The sequence below is a fragment of the Ranitomeya variabilis genome, chromosome 2 (assembly GCF_051348905.1).
Source record: "Ranitomeya variabilis isolate aRanVar5 chromosome 2, aRanVar5.hap1, whole genome shotgun sequence".
Lineage (NCBI taxonomy): Eukaryota > Metazoa > Chordata > Amphibia > Anura > Dendrobatidae > Ranitomeya > Ranitomeya variabilis.
Genome location: NC_135233.1, coordinates 211,793,406 through 211,809,330, shown reverse-complemented (window position 1 = coordinate 211,809,330; position 15,925 = coordinate 211,793,406). Strand labels below are relative to the sequence as shown.

The 15,925-nt window shown below is 44.2% G+C and overlaps 1 protein-coding gene across 1 annotated transcript in view; it reads right to left on the bottom strand.

Annotated features, from left to right (window-relative positions):
• Nucleotides 1-15,925, bottom strand: part of ADGRD2 (adhesion G protein-coupled receptor D2) — a 385,952-nt gene that overhangs the window by 197,802 nt on the left and 172,225 nt on the right. The window lies entirely within an intron of this gene.

Below are 15,925 nucleotides of genomic sequence, written 5' to 3'. Positions count from 1 at the left end.
TATGTTCGTTCAAGTTGCCAAGCCTTTGTCAGGATCCCACCCCTGACAGAGACCCTACTGTATCTTCCCCCACAACACCCTCTGCCACAAGGTGTTGCCTGGTTCCAACCCAGTCACCTTTCTGATCTAACTTCCTGCCTGACTCCCAGTTTACCCACTATGGTGGGGAGTGGCCTAGTGAATAGAACCCTTAGCTCCCCCCGGAGGCCCGACTGTGAAATGTATTGGTGTCTGTGATACCTGATCAGATGAACTCTTTCAGTGCCATCAGACGCACCATAGCTCCCCTTAGTGGCGGAGCCACAGTACTGCAACGACCAGGACTCTGGGGCGCTGCAACTCCAAGCAGGAACATTTGACAAATGGCATTGATTGAGGGATAAGGCCAGACTAATATAGCCGAGCAGAAAGACGATCAGTGGAAGCAGCTGCTGATGCTAAATCCACGAAGCAGCTATACCACTCAAAACCACAGGAGGGAGCCCAAGAGCAGAATTCACAAAAGTGCTACTTACAACCACCGGAGGGAGCCCAAGAGCGGAATTCACAACAGGGGACCAACCGAAACACGAAACCCAATGCAGGTCAATGGGGATATTATCTGTTGTGAACTCTGTTTTCAGGCTCCCTCTTGTGGTCACTGGTGGTATGGTGTGACTTTTGCTTTGGGCTACCCCTGGTGGCTTTGTTTGTTATCCTGCTGGTCTCTGGCTATCAGCTGGTTCGTTATCCTCTGGGAGGTTCCTATATAGCTCTGTTTTGCTTTCACTTGTTGCCGGCTGTCGATGTAATCAGTGCTACTCAGATTCCTTCTGACTACCTTGCTCCCAGTCCATCCAGGACAAGCTAAGTTTTGTTTGCTCTTTTTTTTATCAGCAGTGTTTATCATGTTTTCTTGTCCAGCTTGCTAAAATGTGATTCCCTCGCTTGCTGGATGCTCTAGTGGACTGAGTTTCTCCCCACACACCATTAGTTGGTGCGTGGGTTCTTGAAATCTCAGGATGGATATTTTGTAAGGGTTTTTTATTGATCGCATAGACCCCTGCTCTATTTTCTGCTTTCTAGTACTAGTGGGCCTCTTTTGCTGAATCTGATTTCATCCCTACGTATGTGCCGCCTTCTTACTTCACTGTTAATATTTGTTGGGGGCTTCTATATCTTTGGGGATTATTTCTCTGGAGGCAAGCGAGGTCTTTGTTTCTCTTTAGGGGTAGCTAGTTCCTCAGGCTGGCTCGAGACGTCTAGGAATTTTTAGGCACGTTCACCGGCTACCTCTATTTGTGTTGGATAGGTTCAGATTTGCGATCAGTCCAGTTACCATCTCCCTAGAGCTTGTCCTTAGTTTATTCACTTGCTGGTCTATTCGTGATCTTCAGCCACTAAGGATCATAACAGTACAGCCGGCCTATAAAGTGTTAAATGCATGGCAGAAGCAGGAGAAAAGAAGCCTTGAGAAATTTTTTTTTTTTTTGTTGCTGTGTGTCTAGCTGCTGTGGCTAGCTTCTCTCCTCCTCTTAATCTTGGTGTGGCTCTGAGTTCAGCTGCTGACATGGATGTCCAGAGCTTGGCTTCCAGTCTGGATCATCTTGCTGCTAGGGTTCAAAGTATTCAGGATTTTGTTGTTCACAGTCCTATGTCAGAGCCTAGAATACCTATTCCGGAGTTGTTTTCTGGAGATAGATCTAGGTTCCTGAATTTTAGGAACAATTGTAAGTTGTTTCTTTCTTTGAAACCTCGTTCCTCTGGTGATGCCGTTCAGCAAGTTAAGATTATCATTTCCTTTTTGCGCGGTGACCCTCAAGATTGGGCCTTCGCATTGGCGCCAGGGGATCCTGCATTGCTTAGTGTAGATGCGTTTTTTCTAGCCCTTGGATTGCTCTATGAGGAAACTAATCTTGAGAACCAGGCTGAAAAAACGTTATTGGCCCTCTCGCAGGGGCAAGATGAAGCAGAGGTGTACTGCCAGAAATTTCGGAAATGGTTGGTGCTTACTCAGTGGAATGAGTGTGCCCTGGCTGCAAATTTCAGAGAAGGTCTTTCTGAAGCCATTAAGAATGTCATGGTGGGGTTCCCTACGCCTGCAGGTCTGAATGAGTCAATGACTCTGGCCATTCAGATTGATCGGCGTTTGCGGGAGCGCAAACCTGTGCACCATTTGGCGGTGTCTTCTGAACAGACACCTGAATCTATGCAATGTGACAGAATTCTGACCAGAAGTGAACGGCAAAATTATAGACGGCAAAATGGGTTGTGCTTTTACTGTGGTGACTCAGCTCATGTTATCTCAGCATGCTCTAAGCGCAAAAAAAAGGTTGATAAATCTGTCACCATTGGTACTTTACAGCCTAAGTTCATTTTGTCTGTTACCCTGATTTGTGCCCTGTCATCTTACCCGGTTAATGCTTTTGTAGATTCAGGTGCCGCCCTGAGTCTGATGGATTGGTCATTTGCCAGGCGCTGTGGTTTTGATTTGGAGCCTTTAAAATTCCCTATTCCACTAAGGGGAATTGATTCTACACCATTGGCTACGAATAGACCTCAGTACTGGACACAAGTGACCATGTGCATGACTCCTGTTCATCAAGAGGTGATTCGCTTTCTTGTACTGCATAATTTGAATGATGTCGTCGTGTTGGGTCTACCATGGTTGCAGACTCATAATCCAGTCCTGGATTGGAAAGCTATGTCGGTGTCAAGTTGGGGTTGTCAGGGAATTCATGGTGACGCTCCTGTGGTGTCAATTGCTTCGTCCACTCCTTCTGAAGTCCCTATGTTTTTGTCAGACTACCAGGATGTATTTGAGGAGCCCAAACTCAATTCTCTACCTCCTCATAGGGACTGTGATTGTGCTATAAATTTGATTCCTGGTAGTAAGTTTCCTAAGGGACGACTTTTCAATTTATCTGTGCCGGAGCATGCTGCCATGCGGAGTTATATAAAGGAGTCTTTAGAGAAGGGACATATTCGCCCGTCCTCATCCCCTCTTGGTGCAGGATTCTTTTTTGTGGCTAAAAAGGATGGTTCCCTGAGACCCTGTATTGATTATCGCCTTTTGAATAAAATCACGGTCAAATTTCAGTATCCTTTGCCATTGTTAACTGATTTGTTTGCTCGCATTGGGGGGTCTAGTTGGTTCACCAAGATAGATCTTCGTGGTGCGTATAACCTCGTGCGTATAAAACAGGGTGATGAATGGAAAACTGCATTTAATACGCCTGAAGGCCATTTTGAGTACTTGGTGATGCCTTTTGGACTTTCTAATACTCCTTCAGTCTTTCAGTCCTTTATGCATGACATCTTCCGTGAATATCTGGATAAGTTTATGATTGTGTATCTGGATGATATTCTGTTTTTTTCGGATGATTGGGAGTGTCATGTTAAGCAGGTCAGGATGGTCTTTCAGGTCCTGCGTGACAATGCTTTATTTGTGAAGGGCTCAAAATGTCTTTTTGGAGTCCAGAAGATTTCTTTTTTGGGTTTCATTTTTTCTCCTTCTACTATTGAGATGGACCCAGTCAAGGTTCAGGCTATTCATGACTGGACGCAGCCTACATCTGTTAAGAGTCTTCAGAAGTTCTTGGGTTTTGCTAATTTTTACCGTCGCTTCATAGCTAATTTTTCTGGCGTTGTTAAGCCTTTGACGGATTTGACCAAGAAGGGTTCTGATGTGACTAATTGGTCTTCAGCGGCTGTGGAGGCCTTTCGGGAGCTGAAGCGTCGGTTTTCTTCGGCTCCGGTCTTGTGTCAGCCAGATGTCTCACTTCCCTTCCAGGTGGAGGTTGATGCTTCCGAGATTGGAGCAGGGGCTGTTTTGTCGCAGAGAAGCCCCGATGGCTCTGTGATGAAGCCATGTGCTTTCTTTTCAAGAAAGTTTTCGCCTGCCGAGCGGAATTATGATGTCGGTAATCGGGAGCTGTTGGCTATGAAGTGGGCATTTGAGGAGTGGCGACATTGGCTCGAGGGAGCTAAACATCGTGTGGTGGTCTTGACTGATCACAAGAATTTGATTTATCTCGAGTCAGCCAAGCGGCTGAATCCCAGACAGGCTCGTTGGTCGTTGTTTTTCTCTCGTTTTGATTTCATGGTCTCGTACCTGCCGGGTTCGAAGAATGTGAAGGCTGATGCTCTTTCTAGGAGTTTTGTGCCTGACTCTCCTGGAGATTCTGAGCCGGCTGGTATCCTTAGAGAAGGGGTGATTTTGTCTGCCATCTCCCCAGATTTGCGACGTGTGCTGCAAGAGTTTCAGGCGGATAGACCTGACCGCTGTCCACCGGAGAGACTGTTTGTCCTGGATAGATGGACCAACAGAGTCATCTCCGAGGTTCATTCTTCGGTGTTGGTGGGCCATCCTGGAATATTTGGTACCAGAGACTTGGTGGCCAGGTGTTTTTGGTGGCCATCCTTGTCGCGGGATGTGCGTTCCTTTGTGCAGTCTTGTGGAATTTGTGCTCGGGCGAAGCCTTGCTGTTCTCGTGCCAGTGGTTTGCTGTTACCTTTGCCTGTCCTGCAGAGGCCTTGGATGCACATTTCCATGGATTTTATTTCAGATCTCCCTGTCTCTCAGAGAATGTCTGTCATCTGGGTGGTGTGTGATCGTTTTTCTAAGATGGTCCATTTGGTGCCCTTGCCTAAGTTGCCTTCCTCCTCCGAGTTGGTTCCACTGTTTTTTCAAAATGTGGTTCGTTTGCACGGGATTCCTGAGAACATTGTTTCTGATAGAGGATCCCAGTTTGTGTCTAGATTTTGGCAGACCTTTTGTGCTAAGTTGGGCATTGAATTGTCTTTTTCGTCGGCCTTCCATCCTCAGACGAATGGCCAAACCGAGCGAACTAATCAGACCTTGGAGACTTATTTAAGATGTTTTGTTTCTGCTGACCAGGACGACTGGGTTACTTTTTTGCCGTTGGCCGAGTTTGCCCCTAATAATCGGGCTAGTTCTGCTACTTTGGTTTCTCCTTTTTTTTGCAATTCGGGGTTTCATCCTCGTGTTTCCTCGGGTCAGGTGGAGCCATCTGACTGTCCTGGAGTGGATGTTGTGGTGGATAGGTTGCATCAGATTTGGAATCATGTGGTGGACAATTTGAAGTTGTCACAAGAGAAGGCTCAGCTCTTTGCCAACCGCCGTCGCTGTGTGGGTCCCCGACTTCGTGTTGGGGACTTGGTGTGGTTGTCTTCTCGCTTCGTTCCTATGAAGGTTTCCTCTCCTAAGTTCAAGCCTCGGTTTATCGGTCCTTATAAGATTCTGGAAGTCCTTGGCCCTGTGTCATTCCGTCTGGACCTCCCGGCATCATTTGCTATTCATAATGTGTTCCATCGCTCGTTGTTGCGGAGGTATGTGGTACCTGTGGTTCCTCCGGTTGAGCCTCCTGCCCCGGTGCTGGTTGAGGGAGAATTGGAATACGTGGTGGAGAAGATCTTGGATTCTCGTGTTTCTAGATGGAGGCTCCAGTATTTGCTCAAGTGGAAGGGCTATGGTCAGGAGGATAATTCTTGGGTTGTCGCCTCTGATGTTCATGCGGCCGATTTGGTTCGTGCCTTCCATGTGGCTCATCCTGATCGCCCTGGGGGTTTTCATGAGGGTTCGGTGACCCCTCCTTAAGGGGGGGGGTACTGTTGTGAACTCTGTTTTCAGGCTCCCTCTTGTGGTCACTGGTGGTATGGTGTGACCTTTGCTTTGGGCTCCCCCTGGTGGCTTTGTTTGTTATCCTGCTGGTCTCTGGCTATCAGCTGGTTTGTTATCCTCTGGGAGGTTCCTATATAGCTCTGTTTTGCTTTCACTTGTTGCCGGCTGTCGATGTAATCAGTGCTACTCAGATTCCTTCTGACTACCTTGCTCCCAGTCCATCCAGGACAAGCTAAGTTTTGTTTGCTCTTTTTTTTATCAGCAGTGTTTATCATGTTTTCTTGTCCAGCTTGCTAAAATGTGATTCCCTCGCTTGCTGGATGCTCTAGTGGACCGAGTTTCTCCCCACACACCATTAGTTGGTGCGTGGGTTCTTGAAATCTCAGGATGGATATTTTGTAAGGGTTTTTTATTGATCGCATAGACCCCTGCTCTATTTTCTGCTTTCTAGTACTAGTGGGCCTCTTTTGCTGAATCTGATTTCATCCCTACGTATGTGCCTTCTTCTTACTTCACCATTAATATTTGTTGGGGGCTTCTATATCTTTGGGGATTTTTTCTCTGGAGGCAAGCGAGGTCTTTGTTTCTCTTTAGGGGTAACTAGTTCCTCAGGCTGGCTCGAGACGTCTAGGAATTTTTTAGGCACGTTCACCGGCTACCTCTATTTGTGTTGGATAGGTTCAGATTTGCGATCAGTCCAGTTACCATCTCCCTAGAGCTTGTCCTTAGTTTATTTACTTGCTGGTCTATTCGTGATCTTCAGCCACTAAGGATCATAACAATTATCTCTCTCTCTCTCTCTCCCTGCAAAGTTTGTGTTTCACTGTGCAAATCGCTATATCCCAAACGTTAAGATGGCGGTTTTACCCCCTGTGACGCCGCACAAAGCAAGACGGAACCTATGTCATCACGCTGCCCACACTTCTTCATTGGCTGAAAAAATGGCGGGGAAAGCGTCATATGAAACGCGACTTTGGCGCGAAGATCGCCGACCGCATGGCCGATCCCACAGTGGGATCAGGTCGGGTTTCATGAAACCCGACTGCTGAAAGTCGGCGACTTTTGAAAATGTCCGATCCGTTTCGCTCAACCCTACTGCTGACCACTGGGTATCCACTCTGTTAGATCCACATTATAATACCAAATTTTGCAAAATGCTTCCCGCCCTGGAAATGGACTTGCGAATGTTGGAGTATCAAAACACGCTTTTACACGACCTTAAGAGAGCTTTTCCCCAAGACAGCAGTTCGCATCGCAGCTCTAGACTTTCAACCTCCGGCACGTCAATTCGTCAACACCAAAACATTAGCAGCAGAAGCAATTTCTGTGAGTCCTTTGACACTTTCTTCTGGACCAGCCCATGCACCAGCACAACAGAGTCCAAGTCTTACACGTAGTGAACGAATGGAGAGGATGGTGCAGGAGTGTCTAGAACTGAATGTCAATAAAATCAGGGAGGGCTTGGACCTGTTCACATTTTGCTCTTCCAAAATGGATGAGTGGCCTGAGCTCGACTCACAGGCCTTGGAGATTTTATCGTGCCCAGCAGCAAGCCTTTTCTCAGAACTTGTCTTCTGCTCTGCTGGTGGTGTCCTGATGGATAAGTGAAGCCAGCTGTCCCCAGAAAGTGTAGACCACCTAACTTTCATCAAGATAAACAAGTCATGGATCTTCAAGGATTTTTGCACCCCATCGCAGACTTTACAGACTAGGTGACATCTTTTAGTATGCTGTATTAGTGTCACATAACTGCACTCTCTGATATAGTGTTTTATTCTGTGCCTGCTGTTGCTGATGCTAATACAAATTTGTGGAAATGTGAACAGTCATGGTTGGTCTATATCTGCTGGCTTGGCTGTAGTGGAAGATGTGTTGGTCCTAATTATACTATTTCTACTCTAGTGAAAATTATGCCACTTCGGTGGCGTCAGGCCCTTACTTTCTTAAATTTGAACACTCATGGTTGGGTGTCCATCTGCTGGATTGGGCGTAGTGGAATGCCTGTCAGTCCCTATTATACTATTTCTACTCTCGTGAAATTTATGGCACTTTGTTGGTGTCTGCCAATAATTTGTGAAAATATGTAGGCTCCTGGTTGGATCTCCTTCATGTGTGTTGCCTGTAGCAGTAGGCCTCCAAGACAGTCAGGCCTTCACTTCATTGGAGTCAACTACTCATGTTACTACTATCCTTAGATTTTTCAGACAATGGTAATTTACTAAACTGATATTTATGCTACCTGAGTGTGCCTCAGAACGAAAGCAGGTTGAGCTCTTGTATGTGATATCCGGATTCCCAGAACAGGAGGCCTACACTGATCCCTCACCCACCTTGTCTTACTTTGACATTCAATTGAAAGCTGTAAATGCTGGCCCAGACCACAATACTTCATGCATGGCTGATTGCTGCAGTGCCATGCTACAATTTGCACTGTGAGTCAATTGAGGCCACTTTCCTGGTGTCTGTCTCTCATCTGATGTGTTTTGGCAGCTTTTTGGGCCGTTAGAAGGTGTTGTGCATCCATTTGTTTTTTCCTCCTATTGATTTGAATGGTGTTTGGCTATGTTCGGCGAATACTTGCCAAATAAATTGGTGAATATTGAAAATTCGGTGATCATAATCTGAACCAAACATAGAAATATTTTCTCATCTCTACCCAGGGCCCCCCAAAAATTGGGATGTTTTAAGTCTCTGTCGAAGACGGAAGTCCACCCGAATAGCAACAGACGTGACCTCCTCCAGGGAAACCAGGGTCTCATACAGGGGGCGAATTCATCCTCTATACTAACAAAAGGTCCGACAGACCTGACAGAGGTCATTCCACTTATCGTCTATGGACCAACTACGGAAATCACCCTAGTCTATCCCTGTCCACTAGATTACTCTTGAAGGTGGAAATGTTGGGTTCATGTGCCTTGTGCTATGCTCCTATATCAACCCTAATCTGTCCCCTCCTCCACACAGGGAGGTGGGAAGCCAAAGTACATTTTACAAGACTAACTAGACTAACAAGGTAAGACATAGAGGGATAAATGAAAATCATCATACAAAATACAGTCACTAAACAACAGAGTGGAACACAGGGTAGATAAAGGAAGGAGAAACCAAAGAGGGGGGATAAGAACGTGTATACACAAACAAAGCTCCAAGAAATAATCTAAACAAATCTCCATATGCCAACTCCAACCATCAACTACAGTTTCAACTCCAAACCAGGCAGTAAGGACTAACACTGGCAATTCCTAAATGCCAGAGGTGAGCGTATATAGCAGAGGGGAATAGCAAAAACTGAACAGCTGAGACAATCCAGGTAGGAAGCTTCAGGAGCTTCAACTGAACAGATTTACCCTTGCACTGACAGCAAGGAAAAAAACTGCACTGTTTATTAAGATAGTGAAGTACTCCTAAGCAAGGTAGGAGTTTGTGAAACCGGATAATGTGATCTTCTGGCCCCGCTATCAAGGTAAACTCGTGAAAACATTATTGTCCCACAATGTTGAAGTAGAGAGTAAAGAAAACTTTTCCAATATGTAGCTCTTCATACTGTATCTCAAAATATTGTTTGTAAATATAGTTGTACATATTCCTTTTTGAAGTATTTCTTTGTGGTGACCAGCTGCTGAAAAATTCTCTCTAGTAATAAAGCAAAATGTCATACAATTTAGAGCATGCTGATACATTGCATATTTTCAGTGGGATTTATTGCAGTTCTGAAACATTCGAGTTTACCTTAAAGGGAATCTGTCACCTCATTTTTCACATATAAGCTGAGGCCACAGTCATTAGAGGCTTATCTACAGCATTCTGTAATGCTGTAGATAAGCCCCCGATGTAACCTGAAAGATAAGAAAAACAAGAGGACGTCATCGCATTAAGATGGGAGGTGCTGGACCTGCGACACCCATCGGACCAGGACCACTCCGGGCTGCCCCTGGGTAAGTATAATCCAAGTTGTTTTTCAGGTTACATTAGGGGCTTATCTACAGCATTACAGAATGCTGTAGATAAGCCCCTAATGGTGGTGGCCCCAGCTTATAGGCAAAAAATGAGGTGACAGATTCCCTTTTAACAATTCTATTCAGAAAAATGGAATCCATTTTGAGTAGCAAAAATTTCTGTAACAAAATCTGCAGAGTGGGAATTCACTCTTAAGGAGCCCTGCAACATATCTAAGAACATTAGCAAAACCATAGTTTTCTTCAAAATAATAAGCAATTATCTGAAGGCAGATGTTTCTATAATCCATAGTCAAGTTGCAAGAGATTTAAAGAGTTAGATATTGATTCAATACAAACCAAACTAGTGCATAATTTTTGTAAATGCGCTGTACCTGGTGATTTGACAAATGAAAAATGTAATTTGAGAAAATATCAAAATATCACTGCCATTTTACAAAATGCCAAAGATTGTGTCAGCCTATGAAGCCTCGCATCTTTTTCATCCTCACAGCCAATGAAGAGGAACTGCAGTAGTCTGTATAAAAGCAAAGGCAGGGAATGCAGCAGCTTTATTTTGGATAAATCCGTATAGTTAGAGGAGGTCACAGGGAGATAGAGCCATAAAACAAAAAAAACAAAAAATCTATTGACCTTGTGCAATAGGACTGCAATGAAGAATGGTTACCATTTGTTCACGGATATTCATATACTATATGTTGAGGTTAGTTTGACAGATAGTGTTGAGGCGCAGATGTCAGTTACAGCCGCCCTTATGCACGCATGCCTTAAATACTGCTCGCTTATGATGTAAACATCAATTCTCAGAAATGGGCCAATATAGTCATCCTAACAATAAATGATGTACATGGCTTTGTTATGAACATGTAAGGCGATTCTTATTTGGAAAAACATCTATACGAGATAATAAATGTCTACAGTATATCGTGAAGGATTTCACCTCAAACCTTGCGTCGTGGTCCACAGCAATATGAAGTCCATTTCCTATATAAAAGTCAGCTCTTTGTGAAATACAATAACAATTATAAATAAAGGCACAAATACCCACACAACCTTTTCTTAATAAGTAAAGAAATCCTTAAAAGTCAAGGACACCCGCCATGGACCACCTCTTTGTGCATTCAAAGACACAATGTAGCATTATTCTAAGGGAAATTATCATATTCAGATAAAGGACAGTATAAATGGAAGTAACAAAAGAATGTGAACTGCATGGTGATCTAAACACCTTTATGCGCTGTCAAACACTTGCTTTGTATAAAAGTATGGATGGAAGTTCCAACACAGGTTAAAAATATTCCTAAAATGTTACCTACAGAAAATATATTTTAAAAATAATTGAAATGATTCTAAGATGGTGCCATTGTATGGAAATATTAAATAACTTCGCTCTTTTATTTCTGTTTCAATATTAATTTATTTTGGTAAATTCGAGCAATTCAGAAGATCCAATATCAAACAAATAAGGTCTCATTTCCGCCATACATTTCAGAGTCACGAAAACCTCTTTAACCGAGTATGGGACAAATAAAATGTATCATCTATATCAGGGGTGGGGAATCTTTTCTGCCAAAGGCCATTTGGATATTTATACCGTCCTTCGGGGGCCCAACAAACTCCGCCCACAACGTACATCCTGACTCTGGCACTGGTGCCAGGATGTAATCTTTCATTACATGCCTTTCAGTGTTCAGTAGTGAACACTGCATGTGTGTGCTAACAGAGTACGAAGAAATGAATGAGCTGGTGGCAATCAAAATACACCTCCCTGCCCAAGAATGCGGTCCCTGAGAATCTGCTCTGAGGACTGATAAAAGGTCATCGAGGGCCGTAAATGGCCCTGGGGCCTGAGGTTCCCCACTCCTGATCTATATGAATGGTAGAAGATGGGTTCCTAAATACTGGAGTCCCATTTCCCTAGTAGGAATAGATCAACAGGGTGCATGTCCAAACCGTCATTTACTTTCTTTGGGAGCAGTTGACATAAATCGGCTCTACTGCTCCATTCTGATTATTTGGATCGTACATTAATCACCTATTATGTGAGGGAACTGCTTTGATTGCCTAAAGAGTTCTTTATAATGAGCTTACTATTCAAAAAGATGGACATAAAGCAAGGTAAAGAAACAGTGTGCATCTACGTTACAGTAAGGGTGAATTTCCATGTGATTTTTAATACCCTTTTGCTGTAACTAATCCAAAATTAGAGCAAAAAAACAAAGCATTTTGGAATTTGTATTCATCTTCAATCACTTTGAAAACATGAATCTCCCTTCTCCAAAATTATGTTTTACAGATAATGATTAACCCCTGAATGAGAGTCAATTTTGACCTTAACCCCTTCCCGACCCATGACGCCACGTAGGCGTCATGAAAACCCGTGCCAATCCGACCCATGACGCCTATGTGGCGTCATGGAATGATCGCGTCGCTGCAGAGCGGGTGAAAGGGTTAACTCCGATTTCGCCCGTTCTGCAGGGACAGGGGGAGTGGTACTTCAGCCCAGGGGTGGTGGCTTCACCCCCCCCCGTGGCTACGATCGCTCTGATTGGCTGTTGAAAGTGAAACTGCCAATCAGAGCGATTTGTAATATTTCACCTAAAAAACTGGTGAAATATTACAATCCAGCCATGGCCGATGCTGCAATATCATCGGCCATGGCTGGAAAACCTGAAGTGACCCCCCCACCCCACCGATCGCCCCCCCAGTGCTCCGTTATGTGGTAGGTTCTATCACAGCGATCAAAATAAAAAAAATAATAAATAACCCCCCCCCTTTATCACCCCCATAGGTAGGGACAATAATAAAATAAAGAAAATATTTTTTTTTCTTTTTCCACTAGGGTTAGGGTTAGAACTAGGGTTAGAACTAGGGGTAGGGTTAGGGTTAGGGGTAGGGTTAGGGTTACGGGTAGGGTTAGGGTTAGGGGTAGGGTTAGGGTTATGGCATGTGCACACAGTGCGGATTTGGCTGCGGATCCGCAGCGGATTGGCCGCGGATCCGCAGCGGATTGGCCGCGGATCTGCAGCGGATTGGCCGCGGATCCGCAGCGGATTGGCCGCGGATCCACAGCGGATTGGCCGCTGCGAATTCGTAGCAGTTTTCCATCAGGTTTACAGTACCATGTACACCTATGGAAAACCAAATCCGCTGTGCCCATGGTGCGGAAAATTCCGTGCAGAAACGCTGCGTTGTATTTTCCGCAGCATGTCAATTCTTTGTGCAGATTCCGCAGCGTTTTACACCTGTTCCTCAATAGGAATCCGCAGGTGAAATCCGCACAAAAAAACACTGGAAATCTGCTGTAAATCCGCAGGTAAAACGCAGTGCCTTTTACCTGCAGATTTTTCAAAAATCGTGCGGAAAAATCTAACACGAATCCGCAACGTGGGCACATAGCCTTAGGGTTAGGGTTGGAATTAGAGTTAGGGTTGGAATTAGGGCTAGGGTTGGAAATAGGGTTAAGATTAGGCTTGTGGTTAGGGTTACGGATAGGGTTAGGGGTGTGTTGGGGTTACAGTTGTGGTTAGGGTTGGGATTAGGGTTAGGGTTGGGATTAGGGTTAGGATTAGGGTTGGAATTAGGGTTACGGGTGTGTTGCGGTTAGGGTTGTGGTTAGGGGTGTGTTGGGGTTAGGGTTGTGATTAGGGTTATGGCTACAGTTGGGATTAGGATTAGGGGTGTGTTGGGGTTAGTGTTGGAGTTAGAATTGAGGGGTTTCCACTGTTTAGGCACATCAGGGGTCTCCAAAAGCAACATGGCGCCACCATTGATTCCAGCCAATCTTGCGTTCAAAAAGTCAAATGGTGCTCCCTCCCTTCCAAGCCTCGACGTGCGCCCAAACAGTGGTTTACCCCCACATTTGGGGTACCAGCGTACTCAGGACAAACTGGGCAACAACTGTTGGGGTCCAATTTCTCCTGTTACCCTTACTTGCTAAAACATCTTTTTTGAGGAAAGAAAAATTATTTTTTATTTTCACGGCTCTGCGTTGTAAACTTCTGTGAAGCACTTGGGGGTTGAACGTGCTCACCACACATCTAGATAAGTTCCTTCGGGGGTCTAGTTTCCAAAATGGGGTCACTTGTGGGGTGTTTCTACTGTTTAGGCACATCAGGGGCTCTGCAAATGCAACGTGATGCCCGCAGACCATTCCATCAAAGTCTGCATTTCAAATGTCACTACTTCCCTTCCGAGCCCTGACGTGTGCCCAAACAGTGGTTTACCCCCACATATGGGGTACCAGCACACTCACAACAAACTGGGCAACAAATATTGGGGCCCAATTTCTCCTGTTACCCTTGTGAAAATAAAAAATTGCTTGCTAAAACATCTTTTTTGAGGAAAGAAAAATGATTTTTTATTTTCACGGCTCTGAGTTATAAACTTCTGTGAAGCACTTGGGGGTTCAAAGTGCTCACCACACATCTAGATAAGTTCCCTTGGGGGTCTAGTTTCCAAAATGGAGTCACTTGTGGGGAGTTCCTACTGTTTAGGCACATCAGGGGCTCTGCAAAAGCAACCTGATGCCCGCAGAGCATTCCATCAAAGTCTGCATTTCAAAACGTCACTACTTCCCTTCCGAACCCCGACGTGTGCCAAAACAGTGGTTTACCCCCACATATGGGGTATCAGCATACTCAGGAAAAACTGGACAACAACTTTTGGGGTCCAATTTCTCCTGTTACCCTTGGGAAAATAAAAAATTGTGGGCTAAAAAATCATTTTTGAGAAAAGAAAAATTATTTTTTATTTTCATGGCTCTGCGTTATAAACTTCTGTGAAGCACCTGGGGGTTATAAGTGCTCACTATGCATCTAGATAAGTTCCTTGGGGGGTCTAGTTTCCAAAATGGGGTCACTTGTAGGGGATCTCCAATGTTTAGGCACACAGGGGCTCTCCAAACGCGACATGGTGTCCGCTAACGATTGGAGCCAATTTTCCATTCAAAAAGTCAAATGGCACGCCTCCCCTTCCGAGCCTTGCCGTGCACCCAAACAGTGGTTTACCCCCACATATGAGGTATCGGCGTACTCAGGAGAAATTGCCCAACAAATTTTAGGATCCATTTTATCCTGTTGCCCATGTGAAAATGAAAGAATTGAGGCTAAAATAAATTTTGTGTGAAAAAAAAGTACTTTTTCATTTTTGCGGATCAATTTGTGAAGCACCTGGGGGTTTAAAGTGCTCACTATGCCTCTAGATAAGTTCCTTGGGGGGTCTAGTTTCCAAAATGGGGTCACTCGTGGAGGAGCTCCAATGTTTAGGCACACAGGGGCATTCCAAAAGCGACATGGTGTCCGCTAAAGATTGGAGCCAATTTTTCATTGAAAAAGTCAAATGGCGCTCCTTCCCTTCCGAGCCCTGCCGTGCGCCCAAACAGTGGTTTACCCCCACATATGAGGTATCAGCGTACTCAGGACAAATTGGACAACAATGTCCGTGGTCCAGTTTCTCCTTTTACCCTTGGGAAAATAAAAAAATTGTTGCTAAAAATCATTTTTGTGACTAAAAAGTTAAATGTTCATTTTTTACTTCCATGTTGCTTCTGCTGCTGTGAAACACCTGAAGGGTTAATAAACTTCTTGAATGTGGTTTTGAGCACCTTGAGGGGTGCAGTTTTTAGAATGGTGTCACTTTTGGGTATTTTCAGCCATATAGAACCCTCAAAATGACTTCAAATGTGAGGTGGTCCCTAAAAAAAATGGTTTTGTAAATTTTGTTGTAAAAATGAGAACTCACTGGTCAAATTTTAACCCTTATAACTTCCTAGCAAAAAAAAAAATTTGTTTCCAAAATTGTGCTGATGTAAAGTAGACATGTGGGAAACGTTATTTATTAACTATTTTGTGTCACATAACTCTCTGGTTTAACAGAATAAAAATTCAAAATGTGAAAATTGAGAAATTTTCAAAATTTTCGCCAAATTTCCGTTTTTTCACAAATAAACTCAGAAATTATCGACCTAAATTTACCACTAACAAGCCCAATATGTCACGAAAAACAATCTCAGAATCGCTAGGATCCGTTGAAGCGTTCCTGAGTTATTACCTCATAAAGGGACACTGGTCAGAATTGCAAAAAACGGAAAGGTCATTAAGGCCAAAATAGGCTGGGTCATGAAGGGGTTAATGATCTAGCCAAATTTTACCATTCTGACCAGTGTCACATTATGAGGTTATAACTCTGGAACGTTTCGTATCCCTCCGATTCTGAGACTGTTTTTTTGTAACATATTGTACTTGATGATGGTGGTAAAATATATCACTTGTGTTTATTTGTGAAAAATTAGAGAAGCACATTTTCATAAGCGAAAGGGAAAAGTAGTCCAGCAGTTACAATTTTT